Source organism: Neomonachus schauinslandi, chromosome 1 (assembly GCF_002201575.2).
Source record: "Neomonachus schauinslandi chromosome 1, ASM220157v2, whole genome shotgun sequence".
NCBI classification, from domain to species: Eukaryota; Metazoa; Chordata; class Mammalia; order Carnivora; family Phocidae; genus Neomonachus; species Neomonachus schauinslandi.
In genome coordinates, this window is record NC_058403.1 from 90764419 (window position 1) to 90781156 (window position 16738).

The 16738-nt window shown below is 38.8% G+C and overlaps 1 pseudogene; it reads right to left on the bottom strand.

Moving 5' to 3' along the window:
- LOC110591721 overlaps positions 1 to 16535 on the bottom strand; it is a 36340-nt pseudogene extending 19805 nt beyond the window's left edge.
- Between the last annotated feature and the right edge of the window lie 203 nt (positions 16536 to 16738).

Below are 16738 nucleotides of genomic sequence, written 5' to 3' on the forward strand. Positions count from 1 at the left end.
ATATATATATATATATATATATATATATATATATATATATATATATACATGTGTCTATATACATATTATATGTCTACCTACTGGATTACTCCCCCTGAATGTCCTACAGGCATCTCACATTTATCTTAGTCAAAAGTAGCTTATTCTCAACTGGCCCTCAACCTCCTCCTTACCTTTGGTTCTCTTTTTTAGTAAATGGCATCATGCAAATCAGATACCCTAGAGGTTGTCTTTATGACTCCCTCTTCACCCACATGCCCTCTCCCCGTATCCAATTATTCATCAAATCCGCTTATTTTTCTCTTCCAAAGCTTTCAAATCTACCCTCTCTAATCCATCTATTCATGCGACCACAACCTGAGTTCAGGCCTTCATTGTTATGCCTCTACCATGGCCCTTCTAACTGGTCTAACTCTTCACTCTCTGAATACCTCCATGCATCTTCTACACTGCCATCTATCAGAATATTTTTTTCTGAAAGCAAACCCAATCATGTGTAATTATATATCCGGTATTAAATGTCCATGAATGTCCCCTTTCTCTGTCTTTATAAAGACTGCAACAGGCACATTTCATGAAAGTAGGGCCCTTAAGGCAAATGCAACCCTTGTAACAGGATTCGGCCAACCTTCCCTAATGGGGATCAGAGCAGCAGGTCAAGAGCACCCTAGATTCTTATACTTCGTTCATGCAAGAGTGGTAGTGCCTGTTCCATATTCCTAGGCAGTATCCTCATCTCGAGTAGTACTTATTTCACTAATGTAAAATTATTGCTAGCATCCCTCAGGCTAATTAATAAACCCTCTAGTGCTCATTGGGATGGCTGAGACTTTAACATTTACAGTAGCCACCTGATTAGACTCTTGCAAATGCTAACTAACCTCACCTGGAGTGTAGATTTCTGATCAAGGTACTTCAAGTATTAGCAAGCTGCCCCTGCAGGTAAGTTAAACTAACTAAACACACACATATGCATTACACTTTCTATGCTGAATGACTTTAAACTAAATGACAGACAATATAATGCCCTATCTTGTGGGCCTTCCGTGCTGGTATAATTTACCTAGTGGGTCCTTAAGCACTGCCAGTATACACCCAGCCTTTGGCATCCTTGCCTCGATGATCAGTACAAGAATGGACATGCAACAAAGGTTTTGTTAATGAATAAATGAGTAACTTTCCTAACTCATGAGTTATAAGGACAAAGATTCTGGACAGGAACTCAGAATTCATTTTCCCTATCTAGGCTTCAATCTTCTATTTCTCTCATTGTAGCTAATATTAAGTTAAACCATATTGAAAATGCTATCTTTAGAAGTGAAAAACACGTGAATATTGGCAATTTTATATGGCTCGGCCTTCCATGAGGCTTCCAAGACACCTTCAAATAAATGAAGAGAGATGAGTTTAAAGCACTTGTAAGAATCAAGTTCTGTTCAAATGCCTAATGGTGGGGTCCCAGGAAGAAGTACCCCTACCTGTCAGTGTTGCTGACCCCTCCAACCCCCTTAATATTCTTTAATCATTCAGTGGGGACTGTGGTTGCCTTGAAGTTATCACGGATCAATTAAATCCTGGGTGCTTTAGAGGTGACATTCAGATTAGTGGGAGGGTGAAAAGAAATCAATTCTTACTTCTCAGCCTGCGGGTACCCACAGATGTCCCGGTGTGAAGAGTGAACTCTCATTTCAGACACAAAGGCAAAGGTGGCCTCTCCTTTCAGGGCCACTAGCTGATTGCTGGGGTGATGCATGGAAGAATAGGAACCCCAGGGGTCTTGCCTTTCCATTAAGGGCACTGACACAAAAAAAGACCTCTTTATACCAGCGGTTAGAAAGAGGGCAGGATGGAATTCCTCTTTCACCAATCCTTGAAGTAAAATTACCTTGAGAATTTGGGCTTCAAACAGGGATAAGAGCACCAGCTTTCATTATCTAGCCAACAGGTGAAGGGAAGAAATGCTTTCTGTGGGGGTTGCAGGGAAGGAGGAGTGAGGCAGGGTGAGGCAGGTGAATTCCACCATTTAATAAGCCATCACCCCTGACCCACCAGACAAAGATAATGTAATTCCTGAATGGTTAAGTCAAAGCAAAAGGGCAGGTAATTAGACCGCGGGTGCTAGAGCATTGAGGAGCATTACATTTCCAGGGTTTGTGCTGAGAGCAAATTGGATATATGTACTCTGCTTTTATTTTTATTTTTATTTTTTTTTAAGATTTTTTATTTATTTGAGAGAGAGAGAACACATGAGAGGGGGGAGGGTCAGAGGACGAAGCAGACTCCCTGCCGAGCAGGGAACCCGATGCGCGACTCGATCCAGGGACTCCAGGATCATGACCTGAGCCGAAGGCAGTCGCTTAACCAACTGAACCACCCAGGCGCCCGTGTACTCTGCTTTTAATATATTCTGTTTTCTAATTAGCAATCAGGGCTGATTTGTCAGTCATTCCACCTATAATGCATAAAGCACTGGAACATGGGGCGGGGGAGGGAAGCAAGTTGAGAAAATCAATTATGCTTAAATTTACATTCCCTCAAGGCCGAGGCGTTACAAAAAATGCCGAAATATTATCTCTCTCTTTACAAAGGAGCAGAACGGAAGGGTGAGATTGCAATTCAATATAATGAATAAATCTCTGGCTATTTGGGGAGAGGTACAAGAGCTGAATATTTATGAGACCAATGATGGGAAATGCATTTCATGTGGTCAGCAGTTGTGGAAATATTCTACCATTTTTAAAAAGCCTAGGAACAAGTACATGTTTAAGAAATAGAGAATCATCGGGTGCCTGGGTGACTCAGTTGGTTAAGCGACTGCCTTCGGCTCAGGTCATGATCCTGGAGTGCCTGGATCGAGTCCCGCATCGGGCTCCCTGCTCGGCAGGGAGTCTGCTTCTCCCTCTGACCCTCCCCCCTCTCATGTGCTCTCTCTCATTCTCTCTTTCTCAAATAAATAAATAAAATCTTAAAAAAAAAAAAAAAAGAAATAGAGAATCATCTTTTATATGTGGGGAGTTAGCAGGAAATGGTTTAAAATCCAGACTTTTTATTGATGGTGGGTGGCAGAATGGGAATCTCTCACCCCCTCCAATAGCCACACGAGTGTAACCACACTTTTACAGTAGGTGGTATATAACTTCCTTCCAGACTACTCAAGAGGGTAGTCTAAACTCATTCAGTTACTCCTCTTCTTCAGCTCACGTTCAGTCCCCAAAGAAAAGGAAAGCATTACTTTACCACCAGTCGGTACAACCTAGCCCTGCCAAGGCCACCAGGATCTCTTGATTTCCAATTTAGTGAATACTTCCCATCCTCATCCTAACAGATTTCTCTGTGGTTGTTGCCACTGATGACTCCTCCCTTCTTCAAAGGCCCTCGTACTTGGTTTCTGGGATACCTCACTCTTGAGCCACCCAGGCGCCCCGAGGATTCCTTGTTTAATAGGTACAGAGTTTCAGTTCTGGAAGATGAAAAAGTTCTGGAGATCTGTTTCACAACAGTGTAAATATTTTTAACATTACCAAACTTAACCTTAAAAATCAGCCCCAAATGGGCAAGATGATACATTTTGCCACAATAAAAAAAGTCTTTAATAAAAAAATAAATGTATGCGTGCCCGGGTGGCTCAGTAGGTTAAGCATCTGCCTTTGGCTCAGGTCATGATCTCGGAGTCCCGGGATTGAGTCCCGCACAGAGCTCCCTGCTCAGCGAGGAGTCTGCTTCTCCCTCTGGCCTTCACCCTGCTCCTGTTCTCTCTCTCGCACTCTCTCTCAAATAAATAAATAAAATCTTTAAAAAAAAAAACTAAACGTATACATTTTTCACTTCAAAATGGCAAAAAAGTATACTGTCCTTTCTGAGACTAGATTTAAATGTTAATAAATTGTTAAAATTTAGAAAAAATAATTTTAGACATAAAAAATCTGAAAAAATAAACAGTTCAAAGTTCAAGTACAGCCTTTACTCAGCTTCTTCTTCTAAACTTATATAATTTACATACACAATTTAATGGGACATGAACATTGTACCAATATTATTAAGTAAACTAGAAAACATATTCAAATTCCATCAATTTCCCCCCTAAAGTCCTTTTTCTGCTCCAGGATCTAATTAGAATGCCTCCTTAATTTTATTCCTCATTTTTCCCTTGTTTTTCATGTTCTTGACAGAATACTGGCCTGTCATTTTGTAGAATGGAGCTTAATTTGTTTTTTCTCATGTTTTCTTATGATTGGATTGACCTTAAGTCTTTGGGGGCAAGAACACGACATTAAGTAGTGTTTGGCCTTCTCAGTGCCTATCAGAAGGTTATGCCTTATTACTTGTGATGTTAGCCTTGATCACTGGCTAAGGTGGTGCCTGCAAAGTTTTTCCTTTATACAGCTACTATGATTCCTCTTGTAATTAGTAGAGATGGTTTGAGACTATGCTAATATCCTGGTTTTCCTCAAATTTTTGCCCAATCATTTTAGCGTCTATCTTACTTAGTGGATCTTACTTCTGGATTCACTCAGAATGATTTTGTATTTCCTTTCCTTCTGTACTTTTTAACTGGATTTTTCCTGTAGGAAAAAACTATCCCTTCTCTTCATGTATTTATTTGATTATTTAATCAAATAATCAAGTATTGACTCAAGGATATTTTATTGATTATGTATTTATATATATCATATATATCAAATATTATCATCTTTATATATATATGAATACTAAGCCACACATACACACATCTATATTTATTTCTACATCAATCTATCTGCATTTTTATTAAAAACCATGAATTCATATTGATACCTATGATTTGAATCCAATACCATGAGGTTCATTCTGGCCCTCTCTGTTTATTTTTCTGTAACTTCTTTCCCCAGTGAGACCCAACTGTCATTATCTACAATATATCACCTATTTGTTTAATACTAGTTTACACATAAGGTAATTACACTATTGTTTATCTGTATCTCTAGGAGAAACAGATTTACTAACAAGATAACAGTGCTTGTACATCATTTGTTTCATCTTTGGCCTCACAATATCCAGTCATAACTTTTTCCAAAGCTCTTTAGGTGAGCTCTTTTTTAATCCATTCACTTCAGTGCAGTATGCCTTTCATTTTTTTTTTTTTTATTCAGCCATCGTTTATTAAGTATCTACCATGTGCTAGTCACTGCTATACAATGTGCATATAAATTAGTGAGAAAAAAGACACCCAAGAACTCAGTGCTACCCTGTTCAACACAATAATAGAGTTAGGTTCATTTGTGACTAATTACATTCTATTTTAGATTTCCTTTACTTCCTCGTTGATTTTATTTATGGAGGAGAAGGCTTGTATATGAAAGATTACTATATTTTAAAACATATATAGTATATACATATATAAAATAATGTCCTTGTGTGTATAGATATGTGTGTTTCTCCCTCTTCATCCCTACTAACCTGTTCCCATTCATGCCTTCATCCTGCATCTTTTCCCCCAAATTCTGCAGGTAACCAGTCTCTTTAGTTTCTCCTTTATCTTTCCTATATTTCTTTTGCACAGATGAACAGATATGTATGTATTTTCTTATTTCCCTTCTTTCACACATGAAAGGTAACATCCCATATACACTTGTTTGTACTTTTCCTTTCCACTTAGTTGTAGAAATCACTCCATAACAGCTCACAGAGATCTTCCTCAATCCTTTTTACCATAGTAGAGTACTCCACTATGTAGTTGGGCTACAATGTATTCAGCCACTCCACTATGTATTGGAATTTAGATTGTTTCCAATATTTTGCAATTACAAACAATGCTGTCATAAGTAACATTGACATATATATTTTTGTATTTATTGGAAGTATATCTTCTAGATTCCTAGAAGTATATCTTCTAGATTCCTAGAAGTGGGATTTCTGGGTCAAAAAGCAAGTACATATGTAGTCTTGTTAGGTATTACTAATTTGGCCTCCAGGAGAGTTGTAATGGTGCACATTCTCACCAATGATTTATGAGGGAGTGTCTGTGTCCTCACAGCCTCATTAACAAAATGTGTTGACATGCTTTCTGGTTTTTACCGGTCTCATAGTGAGAAATTGTATTTCAGTACTTTTTAATGTGCATTTCTCTGTTTATAAGTGAATCTGAACATCTTTTCATATGTTTGAGAGCTATTTACATATTTTTGTGTCTGTTCATGGTTTTTTCCCATTTTTATAACACATCTCAGCCTTTGTCTCTCAATTTCTCTGTATACATGTATCTTTGTCTGTGGTATATGTTATAGATATTTTGTCCTAATTTGTCAATCCTCCTTTGATTTTGTTTATGGTATGCGGGTTTTGTTGTGAAAAAATTTTTATTGTAGTTAGATTTCTCAATCTTTACTTTTATTGATCCTCGATTTTGAGTCATGCTTAGAGAGCTTTTCCCTCACCTTTAATAAGGTTGAAGGGGAATTTGCTCATGCCTTCCTCACATATTGTATGCTTTTATTTTTTACATTCATTTAGATCCCTAACCCTTTTGGAGTTTATTCTTGTGTATAGTATGAGATATGAATCTAATCGTATCTTCTTCCAAATGGCTACCCACTTGTCCAGCACCGTTTATTAAAAAGTCCAGCTTTACCCAATGATCAGAGATGCCACCTAATAAACTAATTTCTAAATCTATGACAATGAAGACACTATGAGAGCCATCAACTGACAAGAAATTTCAAAAAATTATTTATTACAAGAAGCAGATAGAAGAGCATTGACAAAAGAAAGTGAGCTAAAGAAGCCGTGACTAGAATATATACAGAGGAGGGACATTTTCTAACGATTAAAAAAAAATCATCAAGAATACATAACACTCTTAAATGGGTGTCTCTTGACTGATTTTCTAATCTACCAAAATGTTATGGGTCTCATTTAACACAAAATTTTGGGTTGGAAAACCATTTCTTTGTTGCTCAGAAACCGTTTTCCATTTCAACCCACAGAGGCAGAGGCATAATGAGGAGCTTTCAGCCACATCTCCGGTAACATCTTAATATTCTCAACGTACTTTAGGTCCTTGGGAAACAGCTGGATATAGTATTCATTTAATTTTTCCAGCTGTGAGTTTTTAGTTTTTGCTTTGGGCCTTTTATAATTTTACCAATTAATTTCTATTCTCCAGGTAATGAAAACATAAAAAAAAAATTTAAGGGAGTGGTTCTGGGATAAGACTTGATTCTAAAAAAAACCCATGAAAAGCCAAGCAAAGCAGCTGCTGGCTACATTGTACAGGAAATGCATTTCTGTGTTAGTCCTGAGCGCTGCTCTGCTCCCACCCTGCAGAAGCACTGAATTGCAAAAACACTTGGGGTTCAGTACAAACTGGATGAGGATTTTTGTTCTAAGTACGATCAGTTTGACATTTAGGAAACTCTCCAGAAGCCCCTTTTAAGGTGTGCGTGAGGTGGGTAGATTAAATAACTAGAATTCATACCAAAAGATTTATCCATGTCCCTAAGCTGTGGGAATCAGTGAATCAGCTAAAGTCTTCTCTTCATGTTTATGAAACATGTTTCCTCCAGGAAGTTCTTCTCGCATTCATTATCTCACTAATCATCTACCTATTCCTTTGGAGAAAGGAAAGTGGGTAGACATGGGTTATGTTAGCTCTTTTATTCCCAGGAGAGAATACTGACACTCAGAGAGAACAAAAATAGTAATTTAAATCTGTGGGGGGAAAAAAATTCTGTCCTAAGAAATGTGTGAAGTAAACATGTAGATTTTACCTTTAATCCCTAAAATTGATATTGAGAATAAAATGTGAACTCTGCCCAATGAGTATCATTAGTGTTAATTTGTGATTTAATGTGAAAAGAACTTTAACCAATAATGTTGGTTACAGTTTTGACATAAAACCCAAACTCATCAGAGTCTCTCTGGCCAAGCTGCTGAAAGCCCTATCTTCTTGTGCATGCTATGAAGACTTAGGTATGACCTGCCTCAGATGGAGATAAATCACTGAATTTCCTCACCTATAAAATGAGTCCTCTGGCCTCTCCCATATGTTTTTGCTCTAGGTACTTGGTGAGAATGAAAGATTTGAGAAGTTCCTTACTCTTTAGAACAAAATAATTCTATGTGGCTAGTCCACAAATTATTATAGGTTGAAAGCCCCAGGACCTTAAGAGAAGTGAGGACCTTATGCCACTATGACCTCAGTGAGAATTTTAATAAAAATGAAAATATACCATGAAAGTACCTACTGCTGTTTTGTGGCTCCTGATATTTATTTCTGGTGGATCATGGTTATGATCCCAATGAGGCTTTTATAGGTTGGTCACCATTTGAAGGTATTGATGTGTTTATCACACATGTGAAAGAATGAAATTCATTAACATTTGGGGGTACTATCTTTGCATGCATAATTGTAATTATTCTTAACATCAACCAAAACTGTACAGCATTATTATCCTGCTTGATTAGTTTATATAGAAGAAATGATAAAAGAAACTTATCCAGGATATCATAGCCAGTATATGGTAGAGCTGAGATTTGAATTCAGGTCTTTTGATTCTTAAATACAGGTTCTTTCCAATACACAGAACACTTGTCAGCCATGATGTTTCATTTTAATTTGAGTTACTGCAATATTTTAAATTGTGTAATTTACAAAATGGACATGCATCTGTATCTGCTGTTTTGGAAATACTGGGGTTCTGAATAAGATGGGGGCAAATTCAACCTCCATAAGTAGAAGAAGGATACACAGTGTCACTTCTTGAGAAAGGCATCCCTGGGGAGTTTGCAGCTCATAGAGATTCTCTGAAGGATGTTCCATAACCTGATACATCTGGGAAAGGAGGTGTTGTGGGTATTTTTAATATAACTGAATAGTGGGTATTTTCAAAAATAACAATGTTCAAGGCTAAAATTATGACTGCCATACAATATGACATTAACTTTCAACTTTTATTTTGCCCCAACATCCCTGTGGAATAAAATACACTGATGCCAGTCATAGTGGTGTATTTCTCTGCTACACCATTCACAGCCAAATGAGCAATCTATCTGATTTCTTGAGGATAAGGTGGTGTGGTCTCTGTAGAAATTTGGAAAAGTTCCCTTCCTCAGATAATTCACCTGTGGGAGTTGGGGGAAGTAGGGAGAGCCATACTCTCACTACTAAATAAATCCAATCCTCGGGGCGCCTGGGTGGCTCAGTTGGTTAAGCGTCCGACTCTTGATTTTGGCTCAGGTCATGATCTCAGGGTCGTGAGATTGAGCCCTGCGTCGGGATCTGCACTGGCTGTGGAGTCTGCTTAAGATTCTCTCCCTCTCCCTCTGCACCTCCCCTCTCTCCCTCTGCCTCTAAATAAATAAATAAATCCAACCCTCATTAGAGCAGACCATGCTTTCTCACAAGTTATTAGAAATAACAGCCTAAAAAACTACAGATTCCTGTAATTGTAAAGGCCTGATGTAGCCCCATGCCCCAAGGCATGTAGCTTGAAAAGTACATACTGTATATATCAATCGCAATTCTCCTCTCTGGACTAATTGGGGCATAGTCTCACAACTACCAGCAGTGACCCTGCTCAGAGACTATGAAAATACAAGTCTCCACATTTCATTAGAAGCACAGAATGGCTCCAAGTACCTGCTAAAAGATTAAAACCTCGGGGCGCCTGGGTGGCTCAGTCGTTAAGCATCTGCCTTCGGCTCAGGTCATGATCCCGGGGTCCTGGGATCAAGCCCCGCATCAAGCCCCGCATCGAGCCCCACATCGGGCTCCCTGTTCGGCGGGAAGCCTGCTTCTCCCTCTCCCACTCCCCCTGCTTGCGTTCCCTCTCTTGCTGTGTCTCTCTCTGTCAAATAAATAAATAATCTAAAAAAAAAAAAAGATTAAAACCTCCATCTCTTTGCTCCTCAATAATTATCAACAACTCAGTTGATCTACTTACCAAAAACATTTACCCTGCTTAGAAATTAAAGAAATACAAACAAAAATGATTTTTCACTTCTCAAAATTGTGATTTTATAAAGTTTAAACCAATGCTGATGTAAAGTTTAAACCAATGCTGATAACTCATACATTTCTGCTGGCGGTGTGCATATTGGTACAAACTTGCTAGAAAGCACTGTGGCAATGTGATTCAAAAAGTAAGGATAGGGATGCCTGGGTGGTTCAGTCAGTTAAGCCTCTTGCCTTCGGCTCAGGTCATGATCCCAGGGACCTGGGATTGAGTCCCACATCCGGCTCCCTGCTCAGCAGGGAGCCTGCTTCTCCCTCTGCCACTCCCCCGCTGCTTGGGCTCTCTCTCTCCTCTGGCAAATAAATAAATGAGGTCTTAAAAAATATATTTAAAAATTTAAAAAGTAAAGTAAAGGCTACGTCCTGTATAATTCCAACTATATTATATTCAGGAAAAGGCAGAACCCATGGAGACAGTAAAAACTGTCAGTGGTCGTCAGAGGTTAGGGGGAAGAGAGGAATGAATAGGTGGAGCAGAGAATTTTTAGGGCAGTGAAACTATTCTGTATGGTACTATAAATGGTAGATACATATCATTACAAAGTTGTCAAACCCATAGAACATACAACACAAAGAGTGAACCTTAGTGTAAACGATAGACTTTGGGTGATGACACATCCATGTAGGTTCATTGTAACAAGTGTCCCACTCTGGTGCAGGATGTTGATAATAGGGGAGGCTTTGCATGTGTAGGGGCAGGTGGTATAGGAGAACTATAATTTTCACTCCATTTTGAGGTGAACCTAAAACTGCTCTTAAAAAATTAAAGTATTTTAAAGAAAAAATTTTTTAAATTTTTGTTTTAAAAATCTTACTAATAAAAATCAATCTTGAAGAAATACTCAAGATGCAATCAAAAAGTTACATTAAGGATGTTTATCAGAGTAGTTGTGAAAATTTAGAGACTAAATATCTACCCGTAGGATAACAGGAAGAGAATTAATGGTACAGCCATAAAGGAATACTATGCAGACATTTAAAATCAACCCTTTGATTTTACATACATAAAACTATGAGAAAATTCCCATTGAGGGTAAAAATCAGGATATAAAAATAAGTGTAATACCTAGGGTATATAGTCCTTTCCTTCTCCTGGGTATGACAAGATCTAGGAGACAATGTGAAAGGTTTTTCTTGTAATTTGGGGATGGGGAAGGCTTTCTAAAGCATGAAAATGAAAACAGAATCCATAAGAAAAAAATGGATGAAATTTAATATATATAAAATATTTTAACTGCTGGGCATCAATCAAACAGCAATATAAATAAATTAGATGTAAACTGGGGGAAAAATACTACTAATAAGCTAAAGAAAACTCTAGCAAGTCAGCATTTTTCACCCAAAATACTAGTAAAAATTAAAATGACAAGTAATACCAAGTATTGGGAAAGGATGAGGACTCTCATATTTTGCTGATGGGGAGTATAAATCTACAAAATCTTTTTCAATGGCAGTTTGGCAATACATATCAAAATCCTGAGAATGCCCACATATTCTTTGAGAAATGTCGCTTCTTAAAATTTATCCTAGGGAATATCAAATACACCATAATGAATGTACAAGGGTTTTCATGACAAAATTGTATATAAGGTTGGAAATAATCTTAATGTTCAACAACCAGGAATTGATTAAATAAATTATGGTACATTAATACTACTAGGATTTTTTGGTTATAAAAGAAAGACTCATTCAATTTGCCTCAAGTAAGTGAATATTTATTAAAACTATAAATGGCACAGAATGAAGTTGAGAATCTTAATCACATTATCATGCTTCAGTGGAACCCAAAGATATTCTCAGAGGAAGCAGTAGTCCAACCATCCGTTAAGACCTCCCAAGGATGAGAATGGAATTAAAAGAACCAAGGAGTCATTCAGCAGACAGCAACCTAAGAAACCCAGAGTATCTGTCCACTTGTCACTCTGAGTTTGTTCGTCCTGACTGTATCATGACTCAGCTACTATCTAACTGCTTCTGCTAACCAGCTACCTCACCCTCTATATTAGCTTCTAATAATAATTTTCTCTTACTCTTGGCATCTGTAATCTCTTCCATGAGGATATCCTAATTTCTGCTCTGTCACTGACTAAAATCCTCGTAGTATTGTATAAATTCTCAAAAGAATACGATTGGTTGTGTCAATTGCCATCGTCTCTAATTAAGCATGCTTTGGTGGCAGACCATCTCATAGGTCCTAGGTCATTGGAACATGCACACATTGACTGCTCTTAGAAAGGCCAGAGTGGGGGGGCACCTGGCTGGTGCAGCGGGTTAAGCCATCGACTCTTGGTATCCGCTCAGGTCATGATCTCAGGGTCGTAGGATCGAGCCCCTCCACGGGCTCTGAACTCAGTGCAAAGTCAGCTTAGGACTCTCTCTCTGCCCCTCCACACTGCATGTGCGTTTGCTTGCTTTCTAAAATAAATAAATAAATCTTTCTGAAATTAGAAGGAAAGAAAGAAAGAAAAAGACCAGAGGGTGCAAACAACCTACATGTGGACTAAATCTAGCCTATAGATATATTTTCTTGGCCTGAACTTTGTTGTCCCACACAGTGGAAAGATCAGGGAATTTCATTTAAAAATAGAAATTTTTAGCTCTTCTTAAAAATCCAAAGATTTCGGCAATACTTAGTCTTTATTTCCTGGGTAACGATAGTTGGCAAAAACGGAATACTGTCCTCCCCCTTAAAATAGGACTTCAGTGCTTCAGTTCTTCACAGTCTCCAATGAACCCTCTATGGTCTTGCACATCTGCCTGCTTACTTGCCTGGTTTCTATTGACTTTTGAATTTGCAAACCCTGGTTAAGTGCCCTCCTCTGCTCCAGTCATTTCTGACCAGAGTGGTGGAATCAGGTGATAATAAACAGTTCCCCATTTGTAAGAAACGGTAAGTTCCTGCTCCCTCAACATAGGGCCACGGACAGGAAAACTTCTGCATGTGGGTATGGCAGACATTCTGAGGCTTGGCTTATCCATTACACAAACCAGGCAAATGCATATATTTTTATAATCAATATAAATCATCCATTTATACATAAATATGGTCACAATACATTGCAAGAAAAGCAAGTTCAAGGGACACCTGACTGGCTCCATCAGTAGAGCCTACGACTCTTGATTTCGGGGTTGTAAATTTGAGCCTCATGTTGGGTGTAGATATCACTTAAAAAAAAAAGAAGCAGGTTCAAATCAATAAGAGTATTATCTCATTTTTTTGTAGAAAAATAAATAAATTTATATTCAGGAATTGCTTGTTCTTTGAATCTAATCCTTCCCTGGTTTGATACATTGGATATCAAATTTGGAAGTAGTGGGAGAGTAGGGCTATACATATTCCACTATTTTAAGATTTTATTTATGTATTTTGAGAGAGAGCATATGGGGGTGGGGCAGAGGGAAAGGGAGAGAGAGAATCTTGAGCAGACTCGGCACTGAGTGCAGAATCCGAGCGGGGCTCTGAAATCATAACCTGAGCTGGAATCAAGAATCCACTGAGCCACCCAGGTGCCCCATATTCCACTATTTTAAATGGGAAAAATTATAATCTGTTTTAAGCCCATCCAAAACCCCAACAAATTCTCCAAAATTTAACTAAATATTCTTAAACACCTATATAATAATATCACCAAGGATTTCTGCACAAATGTATGAAATGTCAGCTACATAATTATTTAATATTTTATGGGCTTTTTAATGGGGACATCTTTATGTAATATGCAACAATACAGTAGAAATTAGTTTTTTCCTTCTGTACCGCAACAAGCACATACTATAATGTGAATTTAAAGGTACTATATATTTTAAAGTTATGTTATGTATATAAATAACAGTTAAGCAAACATGGAAATTGTTTTTAAATGATCACTTATCAAATAAGGAGTCATTTAGGGAGAGGAAGGTAGAGGCTGCAGTTAGGTAGATGTTGATGCTGCTCAGGATTGGGTGAAGGTGGGGCACCTGGGTGGCTCAATTGGTTAAGCATCTGCCTTCGGGTCACGTCATGATCCCATGGTCCTGGGATCAAGTCCCACATCTGGCTCCCTGCTCAGCGGGGAGCCTGCTTCTCGCTCTTCCTGCTGCTCCCCCTGCTTGTGCACACTCTCTCTCTCTGACAAATAAATAACATCTTTAAAAAAAAAAAAAAGGATTGGGTGAAGGTGAGCTGGAGTGAGTTGGCAGAGAGCAAGTGAAAACAGCAAACACCTACAGATCACCTGTGTTCAAGTCCAAGATTCTCGTGGACAGTCATCTCTTTTTGGCACTTGAGTTTCTAGAAGTGGAAGGCTGTGACCCATTATCTAAAATGGTAGATAACGACAGAGCAACAGAACAAAACAAAACTTGCAAGAACAATCATTCATCTGCATAATTCCAAGTTCCCTAAAGACCAGCAACAAGTAGTATTTATGGCTCTGCTTCCTTCTCTTCCTTTGACCTAGAATGAACATCAAGTTAAACAAGTGCCGTGGTCGTTAAGTTCTTTGTACCATCATCCACTTCACTAAATCTAGCCTTCTTCACAAGATTTAGGATTTTTGCTTTGCGTTAATCACTTCCTCCAAACCTTGAAAGTCAACAACAATTGAGGGACTAGTTGCTCCCATACAGCATTCATTGTTTGTTATGATACATGCCAAACCCAGTTGATAAATTTGAAGACCTTCTGAATGTCAAAACTCTTCCATAAATCCTGAATCAAAGCAGTGTTGCCTGCATCATCAGACCATTTATCAGCATATAAGCACCACATACTGCATCACCATCTGTAAACAATATGCCTTGAAGGCTGCAGCAACTCTTAGGTTCGGAGGCTACAATAATGACATAACGCTGGGAGGCAAAAAGACCACTGTGGTATTATTTCCGTAATTGTCAACATTTGAAGGACATCTGGGCGCATTGTCTATTATCGAAAGAGCCTTGTTTGCAAGTTTTCCATTCTTGTGTACTCTCTGATGAATAGACAGTTAGCCCTCATGTAATCACTGAACACTGCCTTGGTCACCCAATCTTTATGAGCTGAATATCCCTGAACAGACAATTCACTCTTCAATAGCCCCTAAAAGGTGGCGGGGTTTTCGAAGTGATACAGCAGCAGAGGTTTTAGTTTCGACATCATATTCACTTTAAAGCAATGTTAGCCTATTTTGGATGGTTTGTGTTCTAGCACTTTTGTCTCCTTTACTGAAATGAACGTGCAAGATGGCATTCCCTTCCAAAATAGCCTCGTTTCATCAACACTAAAAATTTGCTTTGCAGGTCGATCACTTTGTCAATAGTTTTCTGCAATTCACGGGCCCATCGACTTTCTTCACAGGCTTCTTGGTATTCTTAGGAGACATTTTCATTTCATAATGTGGGGGATCTGATGAGATAATGCACAACATGTGTAAAGTGTGCAGGCACAGGATTCTGTATGATCGGAAGAAGAGCTGAAAATCCACTGCAGCATGCTCTCTATTGTCTCCCCCGAATTTGTGCACAAATCAGTTTGGCTGCTGTGACAATGTGGATTTGCTATCACAAGTTCTCTTTTCAGATCATGAATCTGGGAAAAGAAAAATTATGTTATTTATACAAAGATTTGGGTAGTGAGATTCAGAAGGCAAGACACATCCATTATAGTATGAGAAGAATATGAAAGGATATAAACCAAGGTTAATAGTAACCATCCCTGAAAGATGGGACAGTCATTTTCATGATTTTTCTTTCTCTTCATTAATGCTTCTAATCTCTCAAAAATGAACATGTATCAATTTTGAAACGGGAAAAAGAGGTACATCAATAGAATAAAATGCCACTACCTGGACTAGCAATGCACTTTACACCTGAACTACACTGTTTTGGTTCTCAAAGCAGAAAGGCACTTTAACAATATTTCTCATTCACTTATACTGCAGAACTTTATTAAAAATGTAACAAGGTATCGGGGTACCTGGGGGGCTCAATCTGTGAAGCATCTGCCTTCGGCTCAGGTCATGATCCCAGGGTCCTGGATTGAGCCCTGCATCGGGCTCCCTGCTCAGCCGGGAGTCTGCTTCTCCTTCTGTGCTCTCCCTCCCTCTCTCTCAAATAAACGAATTTAAAAAATCGTAAAAAAAAAAAAAAAATGTAATAAGGTATTAAAATGGGACTGTTTTTTGAATCCGGTTCAACAGAGACCATCAAGAAGCTGAGAGCCAGACAATAGGTGACAAAGGAGACTTGCAAAGAAGGTGTCGGAAAGTTGGTTTTCCAGCCTTTAGATGAACACCACATCAATGGTATAAAAAAGGTTTTGTAGAAAATGTGAATAAAGAAAACCTGCTGGCGCTGTGCCAATTTCCGTCCCCTCCCTTGGGGCAAAGAAGGCTGTTTGTCCTTTACCTCCAGCTTGGAGAAAGGGATTTGAGGGCAGCATGTAGAGAGCTTGATGTGTTCCCAGGAATGTGGAGGGCATGGTGCCTGACACCCGGAAGGAGCCACCACTTGGGTAGAAGAGCCCATGAAGAGCCCCAGCTGCGGAGGACACGACCCACACTTGCGCCAATTGCACGCTCATGGCACTGCCAGCTAAGGAAGATGCTTCCTTACCCCACCTTCTCTTCACTTCACCAGAGCAGAGGAATCCACAACAACTTAGTCATGGAGGTAGAAGGACAGGGTGAAGTAAAGGAGAAAAAGAAAATTTCAAGACTGGGAAAAAAGCAAGATGCAAGACCTTGTCCTTCCCCTCTACCACCACAGACTTCCAGTCCAACTTGG